This window comes from Erpetoichthys calabaricus, chromosome 13, assembly GCF_900747795.2.
Source record: "Erpetoichthys calabaricus chromosome 13, fErpCal1.3, whole genome shotgun sequence".
In the NCBI taxonomy this organism is placed as follows: Eukaryota; Metazoa; Chordata; class Cladistia; order Polypteriformes; family Polypteridae; genus Erpetoichthys; species Erpetoichthys calabaricus.
Window position 1 is genome coordinate 74,617,748 of NC_041406.2, and position 14,951 is coordinate 74,632,698.

At 41.7% G+C, this 14,951-nt stretch overlaps 2 protein-coding genes across 2 annotated transcripts in view; one reads left to right on the forward strand and one right to left on the reverse strand.

Annotated features, from left to right (window-relative positions):
* The window catches only part of dbf4 (DBF4 zinc finger), a 95,717-nt gene that overhangs the window by 21,618 nt on the left and 59,148 nt on the right, over nucleotides 1-14,951 (forward strand). The gene's annotated exons all lie outside the window — the stretch shown is intronic.
* slc25a40 (solute carrier family 25 member 40) overlaps nucleotides 1-14,951 on the reverse strand; it is a 47,701-nt gene that overhangs the window by 1,531 nt on the left and 31,219 nt on the right. The window lies entirely within an intron of this gene.

The following is a 14,951-nucleotide window of genomic DNA, read 5'->3' on the forward strand; positions in this document are numbered from 1 at the left end:
GACGGGTCCTAACTGTTGTTTGTGCGTATGCACCGAACAGCAGTTCGGAGTACCCACCCTTTTTGGAGTCCCTGGAGGGGGTGCTAGAGGGCATACCTTCGGGGGACTCCCTCGTTCTGCTGGGAGACTTCAATGCTCACGTGGGCAATGACAGTGAGACCTGGAAGGGCGTGATTGGGAGGAATGGCCCCCCCGATCTGAACCCGAGCGGTGTTTTGTTATTGGACTTCTGTGCTCGTCACGGATTGTCCATAACGAACACCATGTTCAAGCATAGGGGTGTTCATATGTGCACTTGGCACCAGGACACCCTAGGCCTCAGTTCAATGATCGACTTTGTGGTCGTGTCATCGGACTTGCGGCCACATGTCTTGGACACTCGGGTGAAGAGAGGGGCGGAGCTGTCAACTGATCACCACCTGGTGGTGAGTTGGCTTCGCTGGTGGGGGAGGATGCCGGTCAGGCGTGGTAGGCCCAAACGTGTTGTGAGGGTCTGCTGGGAACGTCTGGCAGAGCCCCCTGTCAGAAGTAGCTTCAACTCCCACCTCCGGCAGAGCTTCGACCACATCCCGAGGGAGGTGGGGGACATTGAGTCCGAATGGGCCATGTTCCGTGCCTCTATTGTTGAGGCAGCTGACCGGAGCTGTGGCCGTAAGGTGGTTGGTTCCTGTCGTGGCGGCAATCCCCGAACCCGTTGGTGGACACCGGCGGTGAAGGATGCCGTCAAGCTGAAGAAGGAGTCCTACTGGTCCCTTTTGTCCTGTGGGACCCTGGAGGCAGCTGATAGGTACTGGCAGGCCAGGCGGAATGCGGCTTTGGTGGTTGCTGAGGCAAAAACTCGGGCGTGGGAGGAGTTCAGGGAGGCCATGGAGAACGACTTTCGGAAGGCTTCGAGGAGATTCTGGTCCACCATCCGGCGTCTCAGGAAGGGGAAGCAGTGCAGTGTCAACACTGTATATGGTGGGGATGGTGCGCTGCTGACCTCGACTCGGGACGTTGTGGGTCGGTGGGGGGAGTACTTCGAAGACCTCCTCAATCCCACTAACATGCCTTCCAATGAGGAAGCAGAGCCTGGGGACTCAGAGGTGGGCTCCCCCATCTCTGGGACTGAGGTCACCGAGGTGGTCAAAAAACTCCTTGGTGGCAGGGCCCCGGGGGTGGATGAGATACGCCCGGAGTTCCTCAAGGCTCTGGATGTTGTAGGGCTGTCTTGGTTGACACGCCTCTGCAACATCGCATGGACATCAGGGACAGTGCCTCTGGATTGGCAGACCGGGGTGGTGGTCCCCCTCTTTAAGAAAGGGGATCGGAGGGTGTGTTCCAACTACAGAGGGATCACACTCCTCAGCCTCCCTGGAAAAGTCTATTCAGGGGTCCTGGAGAGGAGGGTCCGTCGGATAGTCGAGCCTCGGATTCAGGAGGAACAGTGTGGTTTTCGTCCTGGTCGCGGAACAGTGGACCAGCTCTATACCCTTAGCAGGGTCCTGGAGGGTGCATGGGAGTTTGCCCAACCAGTCTACATGTGTTTTGTGGACTTGGAAAAGGCATTCGACCGTGTCCCTCGGGGAATCCTGTGGGGGGTACTCCGAGAGTATGGGGTACCGGCCCCCCTGATAAGGGCTGTTCGGTCCCTGTACGATCGTTGCCAGAGCCTGGTCCGCATTGCCGGCAGTAAGTCGAACCCGTTTCCAGTGAGAGTTGGACTCCGCCAGGGCTGCCCTTTGTCACCGATTCTGTTCATAACTTTTATGGACAGAATTTCTAGGCGCAGCCAGGGCGTTGAGGGGGTCCGGTTTGGTGGGCTCAGGACTGGGTCACTGCTTTTTGCAGATGATGTTGTCCTGTTTGCTTCATCAGGCCGTGATCTTCAGCTCTCTCTGAATCGGTTCGCAGCCAAGTGTGAAGCGGCTGGGATGAGAATCAGCACCTCCAAATCCGAGACCATGGTCCTCAGCCGGAAAAGGGTGGAGTGCCCTCTCAGGGTTGGTGGTGAGATCCTGCCCCAAGTGGAGTTCAAGTATCTCGGGGTCTTGTTCACGAGTGAGGGAAGAATGGAGCGTGAGATCGACAGGCGGATCAGTGCGGCATCCGCAGTAATGCGGGCACTGCATCGGTCTGTCGTGGTGAAAAAGGAGCTGAGCCGCAAGGCGAAGCTCTCAATTTACCAGTCGATCTATGTTCCTACCCTCACCTATGGTCATGAGCTATGGGTAGTGACCGAAAGAACGAGATCGCGAATATAAGCGGCTGAAATGAGTTTCCTCCGCAGGGTGTCTGGGCTTTCCCTTAAAGATAGGGTGAGAAGCTCAGTCATCCGGGAGGGGCTCAGAGTAGAGCCGCTGCTCCTCCGCATCGAGAGGAGTCAGATGAGGTGGCTCGGGCATCTGATCAGGATGCCTCCTGGACGCCTCCCTGGTGAGGTGTTCCGGGCACGTCTAACCGGGTGGAGGCCCCGGGGAAGACCCAGGACACATTGGAGGGACTATGTCTCCCGACTGGCCTGGGAATGCCTTGGGATTCTCCCGGAAGAGCTAGAAGAAGTGGCTGGGGAGAGGGAAGTCTGGGCATCTCTGCTCAAGCTGCTGCCCCCGCGACCCGACCTCGGACAATGGATGGATGGATGGATGATAACACATGCTATGAATTTACTCAAGTAGGTGACTAGAACGTTAGAAAAACTTGAACAAGAGCAGACCATTCAGGCCAATAAAGCTTGCCAGTTCTAGTTGCCTAATTCCTCAAAGTAACATGAAGTTGAGTTTTGAATGTCCTTAGAGTCCTACTGTCTATGGCAGTAATTGGTAGCTTATTCCATGTGTCTATAGTTTTCTGTGTGAAGAAAATATTGCAGACTAAATAATTGCCCACTTAATTTTCCTTGTATTTTAAGGGTGGAATCGTACCCATAACTGCTTCACAAACAAAATATTTTAAGGCCATCAATAAATAAAGCAAGTACTGAAGTAGTCAGCCTCATCTTACAAAGCAAGTCATTAACAAATGCAGATGTGACTGGTGAAAATTTAGAAAAGGAGCTGGATGGAGTGGGAAGACAGGAAGGATATAAATGGATCCCGGATATGTATTGGTCAAATTATTTAGATCTTTAATTTTATTATGGAAAAAATGGAGGAATCTTTTATAGTCTTTGGTACATGAGGTAACTGGGCCAGATGCAGGCGTAAGTAGTTTATTAACTACAGAGAACAAAACCCTCAGGTAATCATGACCACTTTCTATTATTCTGCCATAATGGGTGTTCTTGGCTGCAGTTAGCGCATCCCTGTAAGCCCTTTGATGGTCAGAGAAAGTCTGGACGTGCACAGTGAGGCCAGTCTTATATTACATTTTCTCAAGGCGTCGGCCAGCTGCTTTCATAGACCATAAATCTGAACATTTAAAGGCAACCTCCTTATGTTTTAAAGGAGATGTTTTAATTAGTGTTGAATGAAGGGCTGTGTTATAGCAGTAAATGACTGTCTACTCGTCATGGAATCCAGGAAGACAGAAAAGGTTCAGAGATGGATCCAGCAAGGATAGAGGGGCAGATATTTTTAAGGTTTCTGAAAGAAAATCAACATTTACAGGTAAGAGGAGGGAGAGGTAATGAGACAGTGAAAATCACTGCTATAAGTGCTGCCGACGGATAAGCCAGATGTGCATATCATGTCCAATATATCACTACCAGAGTGGGTAAGAAAATCAACATTTCACCAAGTCAAAACAGTCCAGTAAGGATAGGAATTCATTCCTCAGTTTAAATATAGAAATATCAATATAGATATTTAACTCAACAAAAAGAATGATTCTCTGGGAAAGGGAATTTAAGTGTGAAACTAGTTCAGTCTAATCAGATAAGAAAGACGCATTGTGTTTTGGAGGATGATAGAGAACACGTAACACAGGAACTGATTTCGTTATTATTGTAACAGCCAGACACTCAAAAGACAATGGTCAATAAATTAGGCTTTTTGATGTTTAACTCCGATTTAGCAATTACTGTGACCCCTCCACCTTGTCGTGAGTTGCTGGCCTTTGTGAAGTAAATTTAAAATCATTTAGTGTTTTGCCAGGTTTTTCTAAGGCATAGCATTTGGAGTGTATGGAGTCTGTAATAAATTCTGATACTAATGAATTCTTTAACATTAAGAGATCTTGAATTAAACAATGCATCATTAAGGTTTCGCTGTACACAGATCCATAGCCACAGGTTATTTTAGCATATTGAAAATTTGAAACACTGACGCTCTTATTTCCAAAGCCATGAATAGGATGGTGTACTCCTGAGCAAATGGTGCTGGTGAATATTTCATTCACAGCCTGGCAGTGGTGGAGACCTGATTTGTGATGTAAATATTTTGTGTGTTTTAGGACATTCTAGTCTGAAAATTTGCTCTGGACAGACTGTTTAGTATGAAGGAGTTTGTCACAAGTGTATTTTATTATAGTACAGAACAATAGTTATCTGACAGTAGCAAAGAAGCAGCACAGCACAGCGGAATAGGTGAGACGGGTGGGGTGGGGCGGCGTAGATGAGCAATGATAATAAAGTGGCAAAAAAATCCAGAAAAAGCAAAGTAGGAGATATTACAAATTTACTTGAAGATAACCACCAGAATTCGGAAGTTTGAATATACAACCACATACATATGACAGAGTATTACAGCTGTGATAACCCCGGAGCTGCAGTCAGGTGTAAACATCAGATAATTTCTCAGTCATTGGCAGTTGAAACACATATAGAAGGAATCAACAGTAATCCAGCATATCAATTACAGTATAATAAAGGAGGCAGAACATCACCACCTCGTAAAAAAAAAAAAAAAAAAAAATTTAAATCTGGCATCAGATCAGGAGCAGGTAATCAAAAGTAAGTCTCATCCAATTAACCACAGAAAGATTCAGTTATCCCTGAGGCTGCAAACTCAGTCAAGGCAAAGTCCACAAAATTAAATCCAAAATCAATACAATTCAAGGCAATTGGATCCATACAATAAAAGAAAGTGAAAGAAGTGCAAAAAGTGCAAGGTAAATGCAAATTTTAAGGAAAAGTGTTGTTAACAGGGAGGAGCAGTAGCAACCTGCGTGCATCAGCGTCCCCTCCACTGTCATCTTCATACATAAACATACACATAAAACTACAGCTTTCACATGAATATGATACTTGAAAACACTGTCCTTCATTGCAAGTATAAAATGATTTAATCAAAGAAAAACTGGAGCAGGGCACACTTTGCACTGTCTCGTTTCACTGGTAATCTATGTAAGCCATCTCACACAAATTCACTTATGATTGTTCAAACATGTTTTTCCCCATCTATGGTTCTTTTTGCTCCCAGAGGACAAAAAAATGTAATATTTCTTACCCACCTCTCTTTTACATAAATTGACCAACAGTTTACAAATCAATTAAATGAATGTACTGAAAGTTGCATTGTAACAATTTTTTTATATATTTTCTCCTATCATTTATTTACCATATAATTTTATTCAGAACAACTTAAAAATTACTGAGTGTTTAATGGGAAACTAATAAATTAATAATACATAAAGTAAATTTTAAGTAAAGCACAAAATGTGTAAACTATAGTTGTTTCATTGCTAAATTTAGTGGAAAGAACACAGCTGGTGGACAACAAAAACAGCATACTGGACCCACCTTCATGTTTTAATGCAGGGTACCACTTCACTGCCACGAGGGGAGCAGGTGTTCAAGGAACAACATATGGGCCTAAACTAAATTAATTCTTCCTAGTTTCCCTTTTACAGTAGAAGCAAAAATATAATATAGGTGACCTGAATATATTTTTGGTACACCTTATTATTTTAGGCTTTGTGTGTCAAGTCTCCAGCCAACTAGGACACAAAATGTGTGTTGGTTGAGGTAATGAAAATGAGGATTGACAACATCTGTAAGGTTCTTTGAATGATGATCTGTTAATACACCAAAAAGAAAATCAGAAATATGAGTTATATTCCATTGTGCTTAATAAGAAAAGGAAGAAACATTTATCAAGCTGTGATGGATGCTTAACAGTTCTAGTATAAATCAGCAGCAAGTCATCGTGCATGGTGACATTCATGATGGCTGGCAATTGTTTAAAAATCTTTTATTGCTACATCTGTAGGTCCAAAACCAAAGCAGCTGGGTAAGAAAATGGGAAGCTGAAGGCAGTCTGTTTTAATAGTGTTGATACAAACTAGCCATTCATAAATACCACTAGGTTGAACCTGGAAGTGATATGCAAAAACAACAAACAATATTGCTTAGCTTGTCTAGAGTAATCAGAGTTAAAGATGCTAAGATTTGCACTGGGTGTGACGAGGATGGACAGGATTAGAAACGAGTACATTAGAGGGTCAGCTCAAGTTGGACAGTTGCGAGACAAAGTCAGAGAGGCGAGATTGCGTTGGTTTGGACATATATTGGGAGAAGGATACTAAGGATAGAGCTGCCAGGGAAGAGGAAAAGAGGAAGGCCTAAGCGAAGGTTTATGGATGTGGTGAGAGAGGACATGCAGGTGATGGGTGTAACAGAGCAAGATGCAGAGGACAGGAAGATATGGAAGAAGATGATCCGCTGTGGCAACCCCAAAAATGAGCAGCCAAAAGAAGAAGTCTAGAGTAGTACAAATATATGACAATAACAAACAATTGTTCATTCACATTCAAATGTCAGTCTTTGCAGCCAAATAAGATTTTTTTGTAAAGCATGACAATTTAATTTTAATTGTGAGATTTGATTTCAAACAGTTAATGACAACCAACTCTCTTGAGAACATATTTAACAGCAGCCGGATAAGATTAGACACCAGCACAAGATATAGATGCATTAATAAGATAAGAAAGGGGACCAGAAATAAGTGAGATACAGAACTTAAGAGAAGAATTGAGATACAGAACTTAAGACAAGTATGAGGAGGATCAACATGTGAGAAGGAGGAGTCCGATTTTGAAATGAACCTAGTGATGCATACCAAAGTTCAGACACTTTCGGGAACATGAAGTAAAGCTTATTGTACAAAATGGCTGACAAAAAATAATGCTGACAAAATGGCAGTCATAGGACTGTTACAATCTTTCTTTAATAGATTAATAAGAGGAACTGTGTTTATTCAAAGAATCCTGTTACTTAAACACATGTTCACTGTAAAAAAAAAAAAAAAAACTGAGGACAACAAGACCTGTTTCTTTCTCCACATAATAAATGTCTTTGTACTTGCTACTGCTGCGTCTTTCTGGCTCCATGTTTAATAAATGTTTTAATGCATTTCATCATGAAAATTAATTCAAGTATGATAAAAAATGCTGAAAACTAAACAATACAAAAACATAGGTACAATATAAAGATACATATAGTGCAAATGGTTCAAAAAGTTGCTTAGGTTGTGTAATATTACAGTTGTACTGCAAGTTTATACATAGTTTATACATAGGGCCACATAGTTAGTGTTAAATGTCAGTTCTGAGTGCGTCTCGTTTCATTGTCCCGTTTACTGTTTGTGCATCAGTTAATGCCATCCCCGTAAAGGGGGACGGATGATGGAAGGAGACCACAGCCCCAAACCTGGAAAACACCTGTTTACAATCAATCAATCACAGCCGTCACAGGATTATTTAAGCCAGCAGGAGGAGAAGGAAAGAGAGGAGAGAAGGAGATTTTTTTTTCACAATCACGACCACACTGTACCTGTTGTTTTCCATATCGCGCTTATCCATCCAGTTTGTTTTTCCATCTGCCAGATTTACTTCAAGGACCTCACCACGAGAGACCCCGGGGTAGGACTTAATCATCCACCACACACACGACGATTCACGGTGAGGCTGTTCCATTTTTTCCAGGGAGAATCAAACAACGCAATTGCACTAATTCAGTCATCCGCTTTCAGGACAGTTTCGTTATTACTGGACCCACGTTCTCATTCATTTTCGGTTTATCATTCATTGTTGTTATTCGTGTTGTGTGTTTATTTGTTACAGGGACAAGGGAGGGTTTTTGTTGTATATATATATATATATATATATATATATTTGGTGGTGTCTTGTTATTGCTGGGGTGGAGGGATATTTATATATTTATGTTTCTGTTTTTTGCATGTCATTTCACTTAATACATATAACCCGTTTAAATTTTACATCCTGTTTTGTGTACTTATCTTTTCACCGTCGATTGTGGGGGATAAGTTTAATTGGTAAGAAGTATGGCTTGATGGTAAGATTATTTCTCAGTCAATTATCCAAGCCACAGGTCTTGGGAGTGTAGCTGCCGGCTGGGTAAAAGGGGTCGGCCGTTACAAGGTAGTTGTAATTATAAGTAAAAATAGTTCTACTGGGAACACTTGATGGACTGATGCAAGTATGATTATAGCTCTTAGGATGAAACTTTCTGAGCCTCAAGGAGTAGGAAAGGCTCTGAAACATTTGGCAGATGTGAGAAGTTCAAATAGATTGTGGCATGGGTGAGTGGAATCCATGCAGATGATTGTGGCTTTCAGGAGGCATTGTGTGATATACAGTGTATCCGGAAAGTATTCACAGCGCTTCACTTCACATCACTTTTTCCACATTTTGTTATGTTAGAGCCTTATTCCAAAATGGATTAATTTTTTTCCTCAGAATTCTACACACAACACCCCATAATGACAATGTGAAAAAAGTTTACTTGAGATTTTTGCAAATTTATTAAAAATAAAAAAATTGAGAAAGCACATGTACATAAGTATTCACAGCCTTTGCCATGAAGCTCAAAATTGAGCTCAGGTGCATCCTGTTTCCCCTGATCATCCTTGAGATGTTTCTGCAGCTTAATTGGAGTCCACCTGTGGTAAATTCAGTTGATTGGACATGATTTGGAAAGGCACACACCTGTCTATATAAGGTCCCACAGTTGACAGTTCATGTCAGAGCACAAACCAAGCATGAAGTCGTCTGTAGACCTCCGAGACAGGATTGTCTCGAGGCACAAATCTGGGGAAGGTTACAGAAAAATTTCTGCTGCTTTGAAGGTCCCAATGAGCACAGTGGCCTCCATCATCCGTAAGTGGAAGAAGTTCGAAACCACCAGGACTCTTCCTAGAGCTGGCCGGCCATCTAAACTGAGCGATCGGGAGAGAAGGGCCTTAGTCAGGGAGGTGATCAAGAACCCGATGGTCACTCTGTCAGAGCTCCAGAGGTCCTCTGTGGAGAGAGGAAAACCTTCCAGAAGGACAACCATCTCTGCAGCTATCCACCAATCAGGCCTGTATGGTAGAGTGGCCAGACGGAAGCCACTCCTTAGTAAAAGGCACATGGCAGCCCGCCTGAAGTTTGCCAAAAGGCACCTGAAGGACTCTCAGACTATAAGAAAGAAAATTCTGTGGTCTGATGAGACAAAGATTGAACTTTTTGGTGTGAATGGCAGGCGTCACGTTTGGAGGAAACCAGGCACCGCTCATCACCAGGCCAATACCATCCCTACAGTGAAGCATGGTGGTGGCAGCATCATGCTATGGGGATGTTTTTCCAGCGGCAGGAACTGGGAGACTAGTCAGGATAAAGGGAAAGATGACTGCAGCAATGTACAGAGACATCCTGGATGAAAACCTGCTCCAGAGCTTGACCTCAGACTGGGGCGACGGTTCATCTTTCAGTAGGACAACGACCCTAAGCACACAGCCAAGATATCAAAGGAGTGGCTTTAGGACAACTCTGTGAATGTCCTTGAGTGGCCCAGCCAGAGCCCAGACTTGAATCCGATTGAACATCTCTGGAGAGATCTTAAAATGGCTGTGCACTGACGCTTCCCATCCAACCTGATGGAGCTTGAGAGGTGCTGCAAAGAGGAATGAGTTAAACTTGCCAAGGATAGGTGTGCCAAGCTTGTGGCATCATATTCAACAAGACTTGAGGCTGTAATTGCTGCCAAAGGTGCATCGACAAAGTATTGAGCAAAGGCTGTGAAAACTTATGTACATGTGATTTCTCAGTTTTTTAATTTTTAATAAATTTGCAAAAACCTCAAGTAAGCTTTTTTCACATCGTCCTTATGGGGTGTTGTGTGTAGAATTCTGAGGAAAAAAATTAATTTAATCTATTTTGGAATAAGGCTGTAACATAACAAAATGTGGAAAAAGTGATGCGCTGTGAATACTTTCCGGATGCACTGTATATGTCCTCCAGGGCTGGAAGCTATATCCCGATAATCCTCTGTGCTCTTGACACAACCTTCTATACAGCTTTCTGATCAGCTGCTATGCAGCTGTGATACCACACACACGTATAATGTGTTAAAATACTCTTAGTGCACCACAGAGAGTAACAATGCTAAAGCAGCTACGGTATTTGGAATAGTTTGGCCATTCCTTGGACTACTATATTGTTACAGAATGATTACAATCCAGTGCCTTACATTTGTAAATGATATACAATTAATTTCAGTGTATTAGATACAGCCAGGTCATGGTTGTGAATCTAAAAAGGAAAGGGAGACCACAGAAACAGTAGCACTGCTTTGATGCTGGGTGCCGTCAGTTTGCAAGACCGAGCAGAAAAATGTGCATGGTATGAGGCTGCTGTGAACATGGGTGTGGCTTTACGGCAAGTTTAGTTGTTATACATCCTGAAGTGAGCGCAGAAACTGGCTTACACAAAATTTTTATGTATATGCACTGTTTATACAAGAGGCCCTGTGTACTTAAAGGATGTTACATTAAAAAAGGCATCCTCCCTTACTGTTATGTTTCTACAGATTATAGTATCCAATCAATTGTCCTTATTTCAAATGGGGATTGGATAAAGAAAAATATATACTGAAGATTTAATCAGATTAAAATGCATATAGTTCCTGGTTGCTGGAATAGGTCAACGTTTTGTTCATAATTGTGCAACCACTGAACAAGGCACGTGTGGCATTATTAGTAGCTGTAGATAATTTGGAAATTATAACTTCATGAACAAAACAAAAATGACTGATCAAATTAATGACCCAGAGCATATAGATATTTTAAGCACATAATCTTATAAGAGATTACAAACACTCAGCCTGCAGCACCGGATTGTGGAAATAATAGTGAGGAAAGGGTGATATACATACAAATCACATCTGAAAAAATGAAGAAAATATCATGAGATTCAAGTAACCCCAAGGTCTTTACAGTGATAATAAATCACAGAATCAAGCTGAAGAGGAGTCTTAAAACTTCATTGTGTTGATGAACCAGACAAAAAGCCCAGGAGAGGATAACTGTGCCGAGAGGTTTAGGACACTATGTCAAGATGGCTTGCTGGAAATCATGCAGGCAGGAAGGCAAAAACAGACCAGCTAATGCTGTGTCACAATGGACGTCTCTTCAGCATATGTAATTCATTAGTTCCGGAACTCCGGTAAGGCAGACAGAAATAGCAAACCACAAGTCTGGAGAATATATCCATAAAGTAGTTATGAACTGCAGCAGATAGTCACTCCACAAACAGGAACAAATATTTTTCCCAGGCACATACTATACTCTCACTATCCAGTTTTTCATGAATCCAAAACTTTTATCATCCTCAAGGGGTGACTCAATTATTAACTCAATTCATATTAAAATAAAATAAATTAAAAAAACATAAAATATGTCCAAAAATATCTTTGCAGTTTAAAATGCAGTTTGATAAGCACTGTGAAATAAAGCTGTTTTAGTTAACAACAGTATACTAAGTATTCAATCTGATCTTTGCCTGTTGACATAAATTTGTAAAAACTAACACTATTCTTTTAGAATGTGCTCAAATAATATTATGCAAAGAACTGCATATCACTTCTAAAAACAGGCAATAACACATTCTATGATGTGCATCTCTGCGGTGGGTTGGCACCCTGCCCAGGATTGGTTCCCTGCCTTGTGCCCTGTGTTGGCTGGGATTGGCTCCAGCAGACCCCCGTGACCCTGTGTTCGGATTCAGCGGGTTGGAAAATGGATGGATGGATGGATGATGTGCATCTACTACATACTGAAAGAGAATAGAATACCTTATATTCATTGTTTATTACTGAATTTGGCAAATTTTTTATCGGATCTAATTATACATTATGATCATGTGGCATTGCTGGGCGATTCTAATGTTCATGAAGATATGTAAACAAACACCTTAGGCAAATTAAAAGCTTATTACAGTTTTGCCAAATTGTTAAAGGTCCAATTCATTAATTTGATTTAATTATTACTTGTGTGGAGTTCCAAAATTTAAGATCACAACTTAGTTATGTTTGACTGCCTTCAATATAAATCACTGAAGAAATCATGAACAGTGCCATGTATACTGCATTCTACATGAAAATATATTGGTGAGAAACCAAAACTAATTTGGGAAAGCATTACTTATCATTAAACATAATTTCTATGTTGGGAGTTGGGTTAAAGTATTGTTGCAGTTGTAGGTAGGTAGGTAGGTAGGTAGGTAGGTAGACAGATAGATGTGAAAGACACTATAAAATAGATAGATAGATAGATAGATAGATAGATAGATAGATAGATAGATAGATAGATAGATAGATAGATAGATAGATAGATAGATAGATAGATAGATAGATAGATAGATAGATAGATACTTTATTAATCCCAATGGGAAATTCACATTCTTCAGCAGCAGCATACTGATACAATAAATAATATTAAATTAAAGAATGATAATAATGCAGGTGAAAAACAGACAATAACTATGTATAATGTTGAATGTTAACGTTTACCCCCATGGGTGGAATTAAAGAGTCGCATAGTTTGGGGGAGAAACGATCTCCTCAATCTGTCAGTGGAGCAGGACAGTGACAGCAATCTGTCGCTGAAGCTGAAGCTGCTCTTCTGTCTGGAGATGGATGCAGTGGATTCTCCATAATTGATAGGAGCCTGCTGAGCGCCCTTCGCTCTGCCACAGATGTTAAACTGTCAAGCTCCATGCCAGCAATAGAGCTTGCCTTCCTCACCAGTTTGTCCAGATGTGAGGCGTCTTTCCTCTTAATGCTGCCTCCCCAGCACACCACTGCGCAGAAGAGGGCGCTCGCCACAACTGTCTGATAGAACATCTGCAGCATCTTATTGCAGATGTTGAAGGACGCCAGCCTTCTAAGGTAGTATAACCGGCTCTGTCCTTTCTTACACAGCGCATCAGTATTGGCAGTCCAGTCTAATTTGTATTAATGGTTTACATTTTAAACTAACTGCATTTTTGGATGCATCATTACCAACAGTAGCCTATGGAATATGTACAACTGTAAAGTAATTTTTGTATAAAAAAAAGTTGCATTTTTTTATTTAAAAATACTTATTTGCAAATGGTAGCCTAAAAATAATAAATACAAGTCTATGGTTGTAACTGATTATAAAAGTGAACAAATGCACACTGAGACATTCTAAAAACCTAAGGCACGTGGATGAAAATGGGGAGGCTGACTGCAAAGAAATGATGGGAAACAATGTAACAAACAGTAAAATAAATAATCGTCAATCAGCATGAGCCTAATTTAGCTTTTTAATGATAAACTATTTTGAAAGCTTACAGTTTGCAAATAATGCGCAAAGCATTCATTGCAATTGGCAGGTCGGTCTGTCTGCATGAAACAATTCAGCTCTAAGTAGACAGATTTTGTCAACCAGTGAAATGGCAACAGGAGCATTTGCACTCAAGGCTCATTGATTCATGTGGGGAGCAAAGACGAGCCTGTCTAATCTAAGCCCACAGAAGAGATACTGTAGCACACATTACTCAAAAACTTAATGTTGGCCTGAGAGAAAGGTGTCAGACTACACAGTACATTGCATCTCGCTGTGTATGGGGCTTCATAACCACAGAAATGTCCACGTGCCCATGCATATCGGCGTTAGAATTGGACTATGGAGCAATGAAGATGATGGCTTGGTCTAATGAATTATGTTTTCTTTTAGATCATGTGGAAGGCTGGGTGTTTGTGCATTGTTTACTAGGGAAAGAGGTGGCAGCAGGAAATCCCCCCTCACTTATACCAGGCCTACAGTTGCTAAACAAAAATAAACATGGCTTATAATGTTATATGTGTCCATGCTTTTCCAAAAGAGAGGGAATTCAATAAGAAGCACAACTCCACTTGAATGACCATACATCCAATCAATTCATTCCTTTTTTCAGCCAAAGAGAAATAACTACCTTTCACTTTCATCTTAAGTTTGCCACTCAGTTTTTCTCATCTTCACTGAAATGAACATATAATCTGCCATTTTATATTCAACATAACTCTTTAGTACTAGGGTGATGTACCGTGTTAGCCATTATGAATGTAGTGAAAAGTCAAGCAAAATGACACCTTTTATTGGCTAACTAATAAGATTACAATATGCAAACTTTCGAGGCAACTCAGGCCCCTTCTTATCTTGCCTGAAGAAGGGGCCTGAGTTGCCTCGAAAGCTTGCATATTGTAATCTTTTTCGTTGGCCAATAAAAGGTGTCATTTTGCTTGACTTTTCACAACATAACTCTGAAATTTTACAGAAAGTAAAAAAAGAGCTTCAAAATATTAATGACATTCTTTGAGTGTTCTGCCCTCTGTTTAGAGGTGGTGCAGCATAACTTCTAATCCCTAGCTTGATCATTGTCTCTTTGGAATATGCAAGATCTCCCCATGTATTAGTGGGGTTTCTTTCCAAATATGTGTGTGTAATGTTGACTGAAGACTCTAAATTTGTCCTGTATTGGTTTACGCTTTAGCAGGCAGTGCACACACACATACGGACCCACCATATACACACACACACTCATTCCAGGCTGATTAAAGTTGACCTAACCTAAATATACTTATGGATGTAGGAAAACAAAGCAGTTAGGGAATAACCAGACAGACACTGAAAAAACAAGCACAAAACAAGCAAATCCCACAGAGGAGGCAAATGGGAAGTGGTTTTATCAGTCTCCTGGAGCTTTGAGGCAGAAATGCTAACCTTATTAAGAAGGACGCTTTGATAAAT